This window comes from Terrapene carolina, unplaced genomic scaffold, assembly GCF_002925995.2.
Source record: "Terrapene carolina triunguis isolate 2854851 unplaced genomic scaffold, T_m_triunguis-2.0 Scaffold69, whole genome shotgun sequence".
Taxonomy (NCBI): domain Eukaryota; kingdom Metazoa; phylum Chordata; order Testudines; family Emydidae; genus Terrapene; species Terrapene triunguis.
Window position 1 is genome coordinate 5,019,302 of NW_020664420.1, and position 11,464 is coordinate 5,030,765.

The following is an 11,464-nucleotide window of genomic DNA, read 5'->3' on the forward strand; positions in this document are numbered from 1 at the left end:
TTTTTTTTTTTTTTTTTTTTTTGCTTGGGGCGGCAAAAATGGTAGAGCCGGCCCTGTCACCGAGGAAGCACTTTGAACTCATTCATAAACTGAATTTCATAGAATCATAGAAGATCAGGGTTGGAAGAGGTCATCTAGTCCAACCCCCTGCTCAAAGCAGGACCAACCCCAACTAAATCCCAACTAAATCATCCCAGCCAGGCCTTAAAAACCTCTAAGGACAGAGATTCCACCACCTCCCTAGGTAACCCATTCCAGTGCTTCACCACCCTCCTAGTGATATAGATTTTCCTAATATCCAACCTAGACCTCCCATGCTGCAACTTGAGACCATTGCTCCTTGTTCTGTCATCTGCAACCCTTGAGAACAGCCTAGCTCCATCCTCTTTGGAACCCCCCTTCAGATAGTTGAAGGCTGCTATCAAGTCCCCTCTCACTCTTCTCCTCTGCAGACTAAATAAGCCCAGTTCTCTCAGCTTCTCCTCATAAGTCATGTGCCCAGGCCCTCTAATAATTTTTGCTGCCCTCCGCTGGACTCTCTCCAATTTTTCCACATCCTTTCTGTAGTGGGGAGACCCAAACTGGACGCAGTACTCCAGGTGTGGGCCTCACCAGTGCTGAATAGAGGGAAATAATCACTTCCCTCGATCTGCTGGCAATGCTCCTGCTAATGCAGCCCAATATGCTGTTAGCCTTCTTGGTAGGGTGACCAGATGTCCCGATGAGTTTGATAAATTGTTCTCTTTATCCATTGACAAGACAAGAAGTAATGGGCATTAGGAAAAACTTCCTAACTGTAGGTGTAATTAAGCATTGGACCAAATTACCTAGGGAGGCTGTGGAATCTCCATCACTGGAGGTTTTTAAGAACAGGTTAGACAAACACCTGTCAGGGATGGTTTAGATAATATTTAGTCCTGTCATAGTGCAGGGAATGGACTAGATGACTTATTGAGGTCCTTTCCAGTCCTGCATTTCTATGATTTTCAAAGGTGCAAAGGGAAGCTCGTCACCTAACACTCCTTATAAAGCCCTGGCTGGGATGATTTAGTTGGGGATTGGTCCTGCTTTGAGCCGGGGGTTGGACTAGATGACTTCCTGAGGTCCCTTCCAACCCTGATATTCTAGGATTCTATTATTCTATATACTGGGCTGAGGTAAAACGCCATCAGAGGAAAGATGGACCAGTAATCAGGGCACTAATAGTCAGGGCTCCGAATACTGGGGTTCAATTCTGGTATAGTTAACATAGTACAAACCTCTAGTGTGGCTGTAGTAATGCCACTATAGATAATTCCTGTATAGAAAAGGGAATAAGCTATAGTCATATAAGGCACTTTCATGCTGGTATAAGTGCCCCAACAGTAGGAATTGTACTGCTATAATTATATTGGTGAAAAAACTCACCCCTAACCTACCTAGTGTACAAGCATAAAATCTGTCTGTAGATTCTTTCAGTGCACTTCCCTACCTTACAGGGGTGTTGAGAGGATAAATACTTTAAAGGCTGTGAAGTGCTTAGATACCATGGTCACAGGGGTTATATAAATACTTTAGATAGTACCTTCAGAATCACCCCGTGTTCACTTTCCTGAGCTTTTTTCAATCACTGGGCCTGATTCTTCTCTGTTGCATCTTGCGTTATCGTGCACCTCAGCGTACCCAGAATACAAAATGGGTGTAAAATGCTACCATTTAGACAGTATGATATTTTACACTCAAGTGTAAATGACTACTCAAAGTGTGAGGATCTGACTCAATGTCCATTCCATTTCACGAAACAGTGGTGCACCACAAGGCCTTATCCACTGGCTCTCACATGGGCTCAGAGAAAACCACAAAAGAAGCCCTCCAGAGAAGCTGTGCAGGATTTAAAGAACCACGGGTGATGTAAGCTTGAAAGAATCAGAGATGACATCTTCATTGCTTCGATTTTCATTAGCTGCAGGTCATTAAACAGGCATTTGCCAGTGTAATACCGTATGCATAAAACAACTGAAATATTCATTACACAAAACGAGTGGAAATGCACTCACATCATTTCTGTGTAAGATATTTTCAACTCTAAGGATACAGATGACCAGAGGGCTTTATTTTTCACTCTCTTTATTAAAATATTTAAGTACTCTAGTATTTGTGTAACTGGCCAACTGAATGTCGACACCGAACTAGCCTTTTGCTTGGCACTGTGTGTGTAAAAGACTTTCCATAGAATGAACATCTATTACACACAAAAAACTACATTAAAAGAGTGTCAAAGATGTAAAAGTCATGCACTCAAAAAATTAGGTGGTACTAGAGTTAAGGTTGCCTGTGCAACTTTAATTTGACCTATGTGGGTGTCTGTACTATGATAAAGCCTTTAACTGCATTATTACACACTATTTTTTCCTTACTGCGCCTGCCTCATTCAGCAAACTTAAAAGCAACCGAAGGGAAGGTGTTATAACAGAAAGTGTTGGGCAACCTTAAGTACAGGCAACCCTATCAGCTTGTCCCATAATAGACCTCGGTTCTATTCCCAGTTCTGCCCCTTGCGTGCTGGGTGACTTTGGACAAGTTATGTCACCCACTCTGTGCCTTATTATCCCTATTTTACAGAAAGGGAAACTAATACTGACCTGCATTGTAAAGCACTTTAAGATGTACTGATGAAAAATGTTACATAAGAGCCAGGTATTAGTATATACATCTGGAAAGATGAAAAATGCATAGTGCTAAAGCAGTAACAACATATTTTCCTTTAGCTGAGGGGAAAAAAATCTAACAATGAATGTGCCCAGAAAAATACTTCAGTTTTTGTTCTGTCTTTTTATTGCAATCTTCTCCCTCAAATCAATGAGCTTCAAATCTGATTCTCACTGGTGTCTGGAAGGGGACAAGAGAGGTAAGTTGCTATAAGATGATAATATGGACTCATCATATGGACTCAAACAATGTGCTAACATTAGGATTTAGGGTTGCATACAGTCTTCCTTGACTGGAGAGTAGGGGAAAGCTGTGAGAGTAGGGGAAAGCCACCGTGGGTCAGGAATAGTATGAGCAAAGACCTTCCAGGTCTCAGCCCAGTTCTCACACCTTGGGCAAGCCACTCAGGCCAAGCTTCCAAACTTCCGTGTCTACAGTTAGCCACTGAAACCTCTATTTAGGCAACTAAGTAAGTGTCTGCTTTTTCAGAGGTGCAGAGGACCTTCAATTTGACAGATTTCACTTGGAGTTTCTTGTGTGTATGGCTACATAATCAGATCTGTTTTTTGTAAAGTGCTTGGAAGATGAAATATAGGTATATTCTGTAATCCTTCTCAGTGGGAAAGGGTGAATTACATTTTTTTCAGTGACACCAAAGTCATGCACCAGCAATATCTGTGAAAGAAAAATGGTCTTGGGATTACATGGACTTCAGATGGCAGCTCAATTCCGGCCTCTGCTACAGGCTTCCGGTGTGATTTTGGGCAAGTCACTTAATCTTTCTGTTCCTCAGTTTCCCCATCTTCAAAACTGAGACAACACTTCCCTAACTGACCTGAATTTTGTCAGGATAAATTCATCAATATGTGTGAGGCATTCAGATGCTACTTTAATAGAGATGCATGATACATTTTAATGTTCTTGACCTGTTCATGAAAATGTGTCCTATGTCAATTACAGTGTGCTCTTGGTCACCATGATCACATGGATTGCAGTGCTACAAAGGTCACCACAGAGAAAACTTCCTGCTTGTGATAGATAACAGACTTTGGACTAGTCTAGGAAAGGACATGGTGGAAGTGTCATCACTTGAGTCGTTTAAAGCAAAAAACACATACACTGTTGGGACTATTTTGCTATGCTGGCAGAGAGGTTACAGTTAAAATGACACAGCACTTAGGGTGACCAGATGTGCCAATTGTATAGGGACAGTCCTGATATTTGAGGCTTTTTCTTATATAGACACGTATTACCCCTCGCCCCCTGTCCCGATTTTTCACACTTGCTATCTGGTCACTCTAACAGCACTACTAGAAGTGCTATGTAAATGTTTTATAACCAATCCATATAAGACATGTATAATTTTGGGTTGCATTGGGGAAGTAACTTTCACTGGGTATTTCACTGTTAGTTTTTAGGTTCAGGTGAACTTGGAACTCTAAGCAAAATTTAACAATTGGGACCTAAACTCCTTGTTTAGGTCCAGAAAACCAAAAGCATTAGGGTTTTCAAAGCCCTGACAAATAGGTCTTTTTAAACTCTTTTATGATAATAAGGTATATTTCTTACTGTTCCGAGAGAGAAAAAGAGAAAACGCCACATATTTTGGCAGATCCTCTTGTTAACATGTTATGTACACAGTTGGTTAAGAGGATCATGGAAGAAGTCAAGCAAAAAACTAAACTAAAATAGACGAGAGACATACTCTTGGAAATTGCCAGAAACACAATTGTACTCCAAGAAAATATCATGTTATGAAGCCATCAGGAAGAAAAGGATGTGAATTTGCATTCTGCACAGTGCACTGTTGTGATTTTGCTGCGAGGCACAAAGGACTTGGAGACTGTACAAAACATGTAAGGACATCAAAGCATATTTCAGCTTGCAAATCAAAAGTGATACCTCTCCATGTCGGCTGGCATTTGGACAAGCATTATCAAGCCAAGAAGGTGAAGAAGAAACGACAAAGGCAAAAGCAGTATTTGTTGCATTCTGATTGGAACATAATACCCCCCTTTTGTGAGTGCAATGACCATGCTGAGATTTTTTTTTTTCCTAGGAAATGTTCCCTGACTATTCAAATAAATTAAAAAAAAAATCAAAACTCCTAAACCCTCACATCACAGACGTAAGGCAAACACAATTAGGAACAATGTCTTTGTTGCAGTTTGTAATCTAGCGACAAATCTGGAGTTCATTCTGCCGATAGGTAGCAATCCTAAGAAAATGCAGTTATAAGAATGCACCTGGTGTTTTGGGATGCCCTCTAACCAGAAAGCTTAAGAGGAAGTTGGTGTGTGTCAGTTTTGGGGAGAATGAAAATAAAACTTGGTAGATTGTTATCAGCAAAACTCAACAGTTCTGTTTTTACTAAATATAAATAAATAAATAAAGCCCAAACACATACAGTTTAACATGGCAATGTGGAAATCTGCTTTTCCTGTGGGGTTAATATACTGTATAAATAATTAATTGAATGGGCCTACATGTATGAGCACACTGCCCTCTGCTGGATAGGATTAGCATTGCTCAACTATCTATCACAGGCCCTACACATGCTAACCAAGACCCTGAGTGGAAGGGGTCTGTGTTTTTTCAGAGCAGGATGAGAAAGGGAATGGTTCTTAGTGTCTTGGGGTTTTCAGTAGCAACCATCAGCATGGTATCTACGGACTTCCCACGTAAATTAGGTCTGTGTGGCAAAGTACCTAATGTGGACACTAAGTCATCTGCTCTCTTCATTTTGGTGTTAGAAGTGTTAGTGATGAAAATGTAGTAGTCAGGCTTGTATATTTGCCTGAAAGAGAATTTGGGGTCTTGTTGGCCCATTTGACTTTTGATGTTTTTATATTCTTACTAATGTGTGTGAACAAAGACACTATGTGTTTCATCTGCCCACAAGCTGATGTGGGTGAAAAGAGAGACAAGATAGAGCTAAAGGGTAGCGTGTGAATTTAATATATGAGCGTATACTTGAAGGACAGTCCTGCCTCAACTCCTCTCTTGAGATAAGGTCAAGCAACCAATTGGGAGAGTGAGAGGGATGGAGGGGGAAAGGTATAAGAAACACTAAAAGCCAAAGAAATGCCTGTCCCTGACTGGAGCACCACCTCATTCCTTACCCCTCCCATGGGATACAAAAGAGGTGGTACTGAAGCCCCCAGACCCAATACCCTCCAAAACGAAACATGACCACAAATTCTAAGGGGTGGGACCAAGGGCATGCACTACAGGTATAATTATGCCTGCTAAGGAAGGGAAGGGGGGACACTGGGGAAAAGGCTCTACCGGTATGCAGAACTATGGATATGCTTGCTTGATTAACCCCAATAAAAATCGCATTGCCTGGACTTCAGACTTCTGGTCTTCTGCTTTCTGTCTGTGGACAAGACCCAGGGGAAGGTCTAAGGGAAAGCCCATAACAGGTAGATGCTATGTACCTGTTTTGTGAATGAAGAACTATGTTTATTAGGGCTGTCACTCTGGCAACCAGATTCACTAGCCACACACAGAAACAATCCTCCAATGTGAATAAAAAACCAAACAAACATGGATTTTATTGTGTCACTTGTTACAAAAGGAAAACAAAAATCAAGGCAGGAGGATCTCATGTATCAGTAAAACAAAAAAAAAATCCAGGCTTTTAAGTTAGAGAATAAATTAGAGACCCTAGGCTAGCTCTTCTACTGGAAATGGATATAGCTCCTTTCAACTTACTGATTTATCCAAGGTCAAGATCTGGGCCCTGACTGTTTCTCTGTGTGGAGAACTGGGAAATATCTGTATTTTTTAAAATAAATATAATATGCACCTCAGTTTACCATGGTGATATTCTGGCTGGATGCATACAGTTATCTCTAAGGAAGCTTTAAGAGGGAAACCCACAGGAAATGAAACAAGATAAGCCAAGACACCTGGGGTAATCAACTTCCAAGCATTTCAGATAATGGCGGAGCCATCAATGGGGAAGAAACTACCTGTCTGACTCCATCCAGGCTCCAATGATTTACTCTTCCCAAGACTAAAGACTAGTATAAAAGGAGATCCTTCGCCTCAAAGAGCCTAGAGCTAGGAGATAGTGCCCAGGGAGAGGCACAAAAATTGACAGTCTGGCCAGGGAATGCACAAAGAAAGAGACACCCTACTGCAAACAGGACAGTCTGCTTCTCCCTGCCACGGATGGAGTTAGCTGGGCAGAGGCGGACTTACACCTTACTATATCTTTGCCAGCTTTTGTAAGTCAGATGCAGCGATATAGGCCACTTATTGTTCTACCCTTGGCTCTGCGTGCATTGCACCTTTGGGAATGAGTGAATCGTGCTTGTTTTTAAGACACTGGTCTTTGAGTCACTTTAATCAGCTCACTGGTCACCGGTCTGCAAAGTGAAAGGGCTGACAGGTGCCAAACTGAGCTGAGCCTGTGTCGCAAATGTGGCTGGGAGTGAGAGGGCTGCAGCCCGGAGATCTACTCCAAGTGGGGCTGGGCCATGTGGTTCCACCCTGGGTAAGGTGTGGGAAGCCAGGCCTGTCACCTACCGGGTACACTTGAGAGGGACGAAAAGGGGACCCAAGGCATAGCTCACCCTGTAGCTATGATGGTCTGTATTGTCACAGGTCCTGCAGTATATATTGCACCTGTAAATGAAATGCCTTTGATAGTAGGATAAATAGCAACAACAGGGAGAGTTTCAGGCTTGCCTCTCAATGTAGGAAGAGAAAGCTGTGTTAATTTTTTGGTTGATTGAATTCCTTGGTGTCCTCACTCAGGCGAACGTTCCTGTGCCAATTCAATCTGACTCCGCACAGAAGGGTTTTTATTCAGATGAGGACAAAGACAATGACCCTGCATCAATGCTATTTAACTTGCAGTGCTAATAATTCCAAAGGCAGCACAGCTAATGCATGAAGTTTTACTTAAATGAGGCTTGAAGTTTTATTCCTTTTTAAAAAAAAAAAAAAAAAAAAAAAAAAAAAGAAATTTTGGCATTGTCCTTGGCATTTATAGCAGCACGGAAGTTCACCCTAATTTAACAGGATCTTTAGCTGTTGAAAATTGATTACATGCTTTTCAGGCAAGACGGTATGAGACAATGGAGCAGATCCTCTGCTGTGTCCAGCTTACACTGGCTACAGAGGAGCCATCAGGAAGCCTGTTACAAGGACTTGATTTTCTGTCCCATCTCCATTGAGGGTTAATGCAGTCTGGAGGCTTCTCCAATTTCCACCAGCTGTCTATGGTCCCTATGGGCCATACACCAACTAGGGATTGCCAGGTTGCATCATGCTGTGGCCACTTGCCCTTCTTGTCCTCAATGTATAGGGTCCTTGCATCAAGGGATGAAGGTTGGGAAGCATAAGAGCTATCTCTGATCAGTCTCTGCCTGCTCTGCTGTGGGCTCCTCCCAGGCTGGGGATGTCTCCAGCAGGTAACATACAGGAAGTTATAAGCTGGGATCTACTCTGGCTTTTCCAGGAGTGGGGAAGGTAGAATTAGAGCTGGTCAGGAATTTTTCAACAGAAGGTTTTTTCCAGCAAAAATGCTGATTCACTGAAATCGAAACTTCACAGGAAAATGTTTAGTGTTACAAGACTACCAGCATCGCCTTATGGCATAATCCAGAATTGTGGCATTTCTACCTCAATTTCCTCTCAACAATCTTCAGCCTACTCCCACTGTAGAGATGACTTGGCCCTCTGGCCAAGCCATTCTAAAAAGTTCAACTTCTTTCAGGGTAACAGACTCCGTTACCCTAAAAACAACATCAAAACAAGAACCTTTCGGCCCTGCTAGGCTCTGCCTTCCACCCGCATCCCTACAGGAGATCTCCCAGTAGCCATGGCCTGCCTCACTGTCTAACCACTGGCTCCTGAGCTCCAGGATTAGAGACAGGTGACTACAGGTCTTGTAAACAAAAACTGAAAATGTTAGTGTTTCCATTGTAGGTCCAGCTATCCTCTGCAGGAACTGAATTCCATACAGACCCTGGCCTCTTTCCACCCAAGTCCTCCCCACTCCCTTTTTCTCCGTCACTGCTGACATCACCACCATACTCTGTCACCTAGGCCCATAACCCGAGCATCATCTTTGATTCCTCCCAACTCTTGTCCTACACAAATCCTGCTTTCTTCTTCCTCTGTAACATTTCTAAGATCTCTCCTTTCTACTTCTCTGTCCAGACAGCCAAAACTCATGTCCAGGTCCTCTCGATTACTATAGTCTCCTCCTCACTCACATTGCCTCCTCCATCCTATACAAGAAGCAGTAGCTAAGCTTATCATCCTTGCCCATGGGTGTAACAACATCATCACCCTCTGAATCCCTCCACTGGTGCCCTCTCTTTTATCACAAGTTCAAGCTTCATCTTTGCTCTTCCATACTTGCCCTTTCTTGACTTTTAATGTATTGTCTTGCCTCACTTTCCCCACCTGTTTGTGACTCCTCTGTACATTCATCAGTGCCTAACACAAATATCTTTATGTCTTATTAAATGATGCTGGTATTCACAGAACGCCCTTTCTGAACTGATCCATAAGTCCACTATCCTCCTTCAAACCGCCCCTCAAGACCCACCTCTGATAGGAGGCCTATAAGAAATCAAGCAATTAATAATAGCTTAGGGGGCAGATCTAAATAATTGATACTTGATAATGATCAGTATCCACACAGCAGCCTTTTGTTTTTTATCTAATAATATGTATCACATCTGAAGGGGGCAGAGCAAATGTCCCAGTGATGTGAGGCCAGGGTTCATATGGAATTTGGTTCCTGCAGAAGATAGCTGGACCTATAGTGGAAACACGAATGTTTTCAGTTTTTGTTTACAAGACCTGTAGTCACCCATCTCTTATCATGGATCTTTAAAATGAGATTAGTAAACAACTACATTGACTTTCATCTTACAGCACAGCATACAAATTGGAATGTGTTTATGCTAATACTCATTGCACTTGAAATGATATTTTTTCCCACTGTTGACAAGACAACAAATAATTCTTGTTTCTGTCTCTCGGCTTTCCTGTCATGAAAAGAAAACCCATTCCTTTCACTGATGCGATGCTTGCTGCTAAATGATCACTAACTTACTAATTAACTGAAGTTGCTAATTAACGTATACTGATCTTCTTTGGCATGTAGGGACCACATAAGGTTCAAAAGATCTTGAGCATCTGCTCCCCAGCCCATTCTCAGGTAAATGGCTCAGCTTACTTTATTTGGGTTGAATTTTGTTTCTGATACTCTATATTCCTGTGGATCTTTGTCAGACACCTATTACCCTCTCTCTTTCTTCCAGTTCCCCGCAGTGCACCTTATTTGTTCCCAGACCTCTACTTTAAAATTTCTGTGGACCCAACTGAACATATTGGACAGCAATGTTACTGCTGCCAACACAACTATGCTTGCAGTCACTGGTGCTGTTGAGCCTACCTGAGTCTGTGTTGGGTAGGGATGCCAACTCTCCAGGAGTGTCCCGGAGCCTCCAGGAATTAAAGATTAATCTTTAATTAAAGATTATGTCATGTGATAAAACCCCTAGGAATCCGTCCAACCAAAATTGACAACCCTTGTGTTGGGCCTGAAATAGAGGCTCTGTCTGCCATCCACTTCTTCCATAATGAACTTGCTGCACTCCTATGCAATGTATTATTGCACGCATCATAATCCACAGTGTCATAGGTAGACCCCATTCAGTGAGGAAATACCTGGCAGTTAAAGAGGCAGAGCATTCAGGTCTAGCGCAGACACAGCTGGGCCTGGTAACAGCAGAGGATGAGTACGGAGAGGGTAATGAAACAACTAGTTGGCCACCTAGCAGTTCTCAACCCAATTCAGAGGGGAACAACAGAACTGTTCCTCAAACCTGGGCCAAGCCCTGTAAAAAGGGAACTCTGGACATCAGAACTCAGAGGGATTCAGAGTCTGAATGAGAGGGATTTGTGTTAAAGAGAGCCTTGTATCTGATTCAGATGGAGGCTGTGGAATCAATCTGCCTCCATAGAAGTTACTTCAGGGATCAGGAGTTTATCCAGTCCATATCTGGATTATGTTCCCCACGTGGCTTCAGATCCTCAGCCAGGTTCAATGGCTCAAAGTCAAAACAGAGTGAGTGACTCAGCGCCCTGTCATTCAAATCCCCATCCCAAACTGGGGCCTAATTGAAAGACAGGCAATTGGCAGAGGGTGCCAATTAACTGAATAGAGATACCGCTGAGGGGCTAATTGGGTGAAAGTAACACCAGTGGCTGGAACTATATAAGCAGACAGGAAGGCAGGGAGCCTGAAGGAAGGCAGAAGGTGCTGCTAATAATAATTAATGAACGTACCCTTCCCCAGAAGCAAGTGGGGGAAGCTGGTGATAGACTGTAAATAGTATGTAAATAATATTCCATGTTGTACCCTGTTGAAGGGATATAATAAAGCACAATGGTGGTTATAAACACCTGGAGTTGTGGTCAGTTAGTGAGGCTGGAAAAGACTCTCAGGGTACTACCCTGTAATAATGAGATTTTCCAAAGGGCTCAGGATTCATGAAATCATAGAAACTGATAGAGCTGGAGGGACCTCCAGTGGTCACCTTGTCCATCGCCCTGTGCTGAGGCAGGATTTCTCTGCTCCCATTGAAGTCAAGAGCAAAACTCCCGTAGCCTAACTCTCCAGCCACTGAGGTCAAAGACTGAGTACCCTAGAAAATCTCACCCTAAAAAGATATTGAGCCTCTCCCATAGCACTCATGCTCAGGGCCGGCTCTGGCTTTTTGGCCGCCCCAAGCAAAAAAAA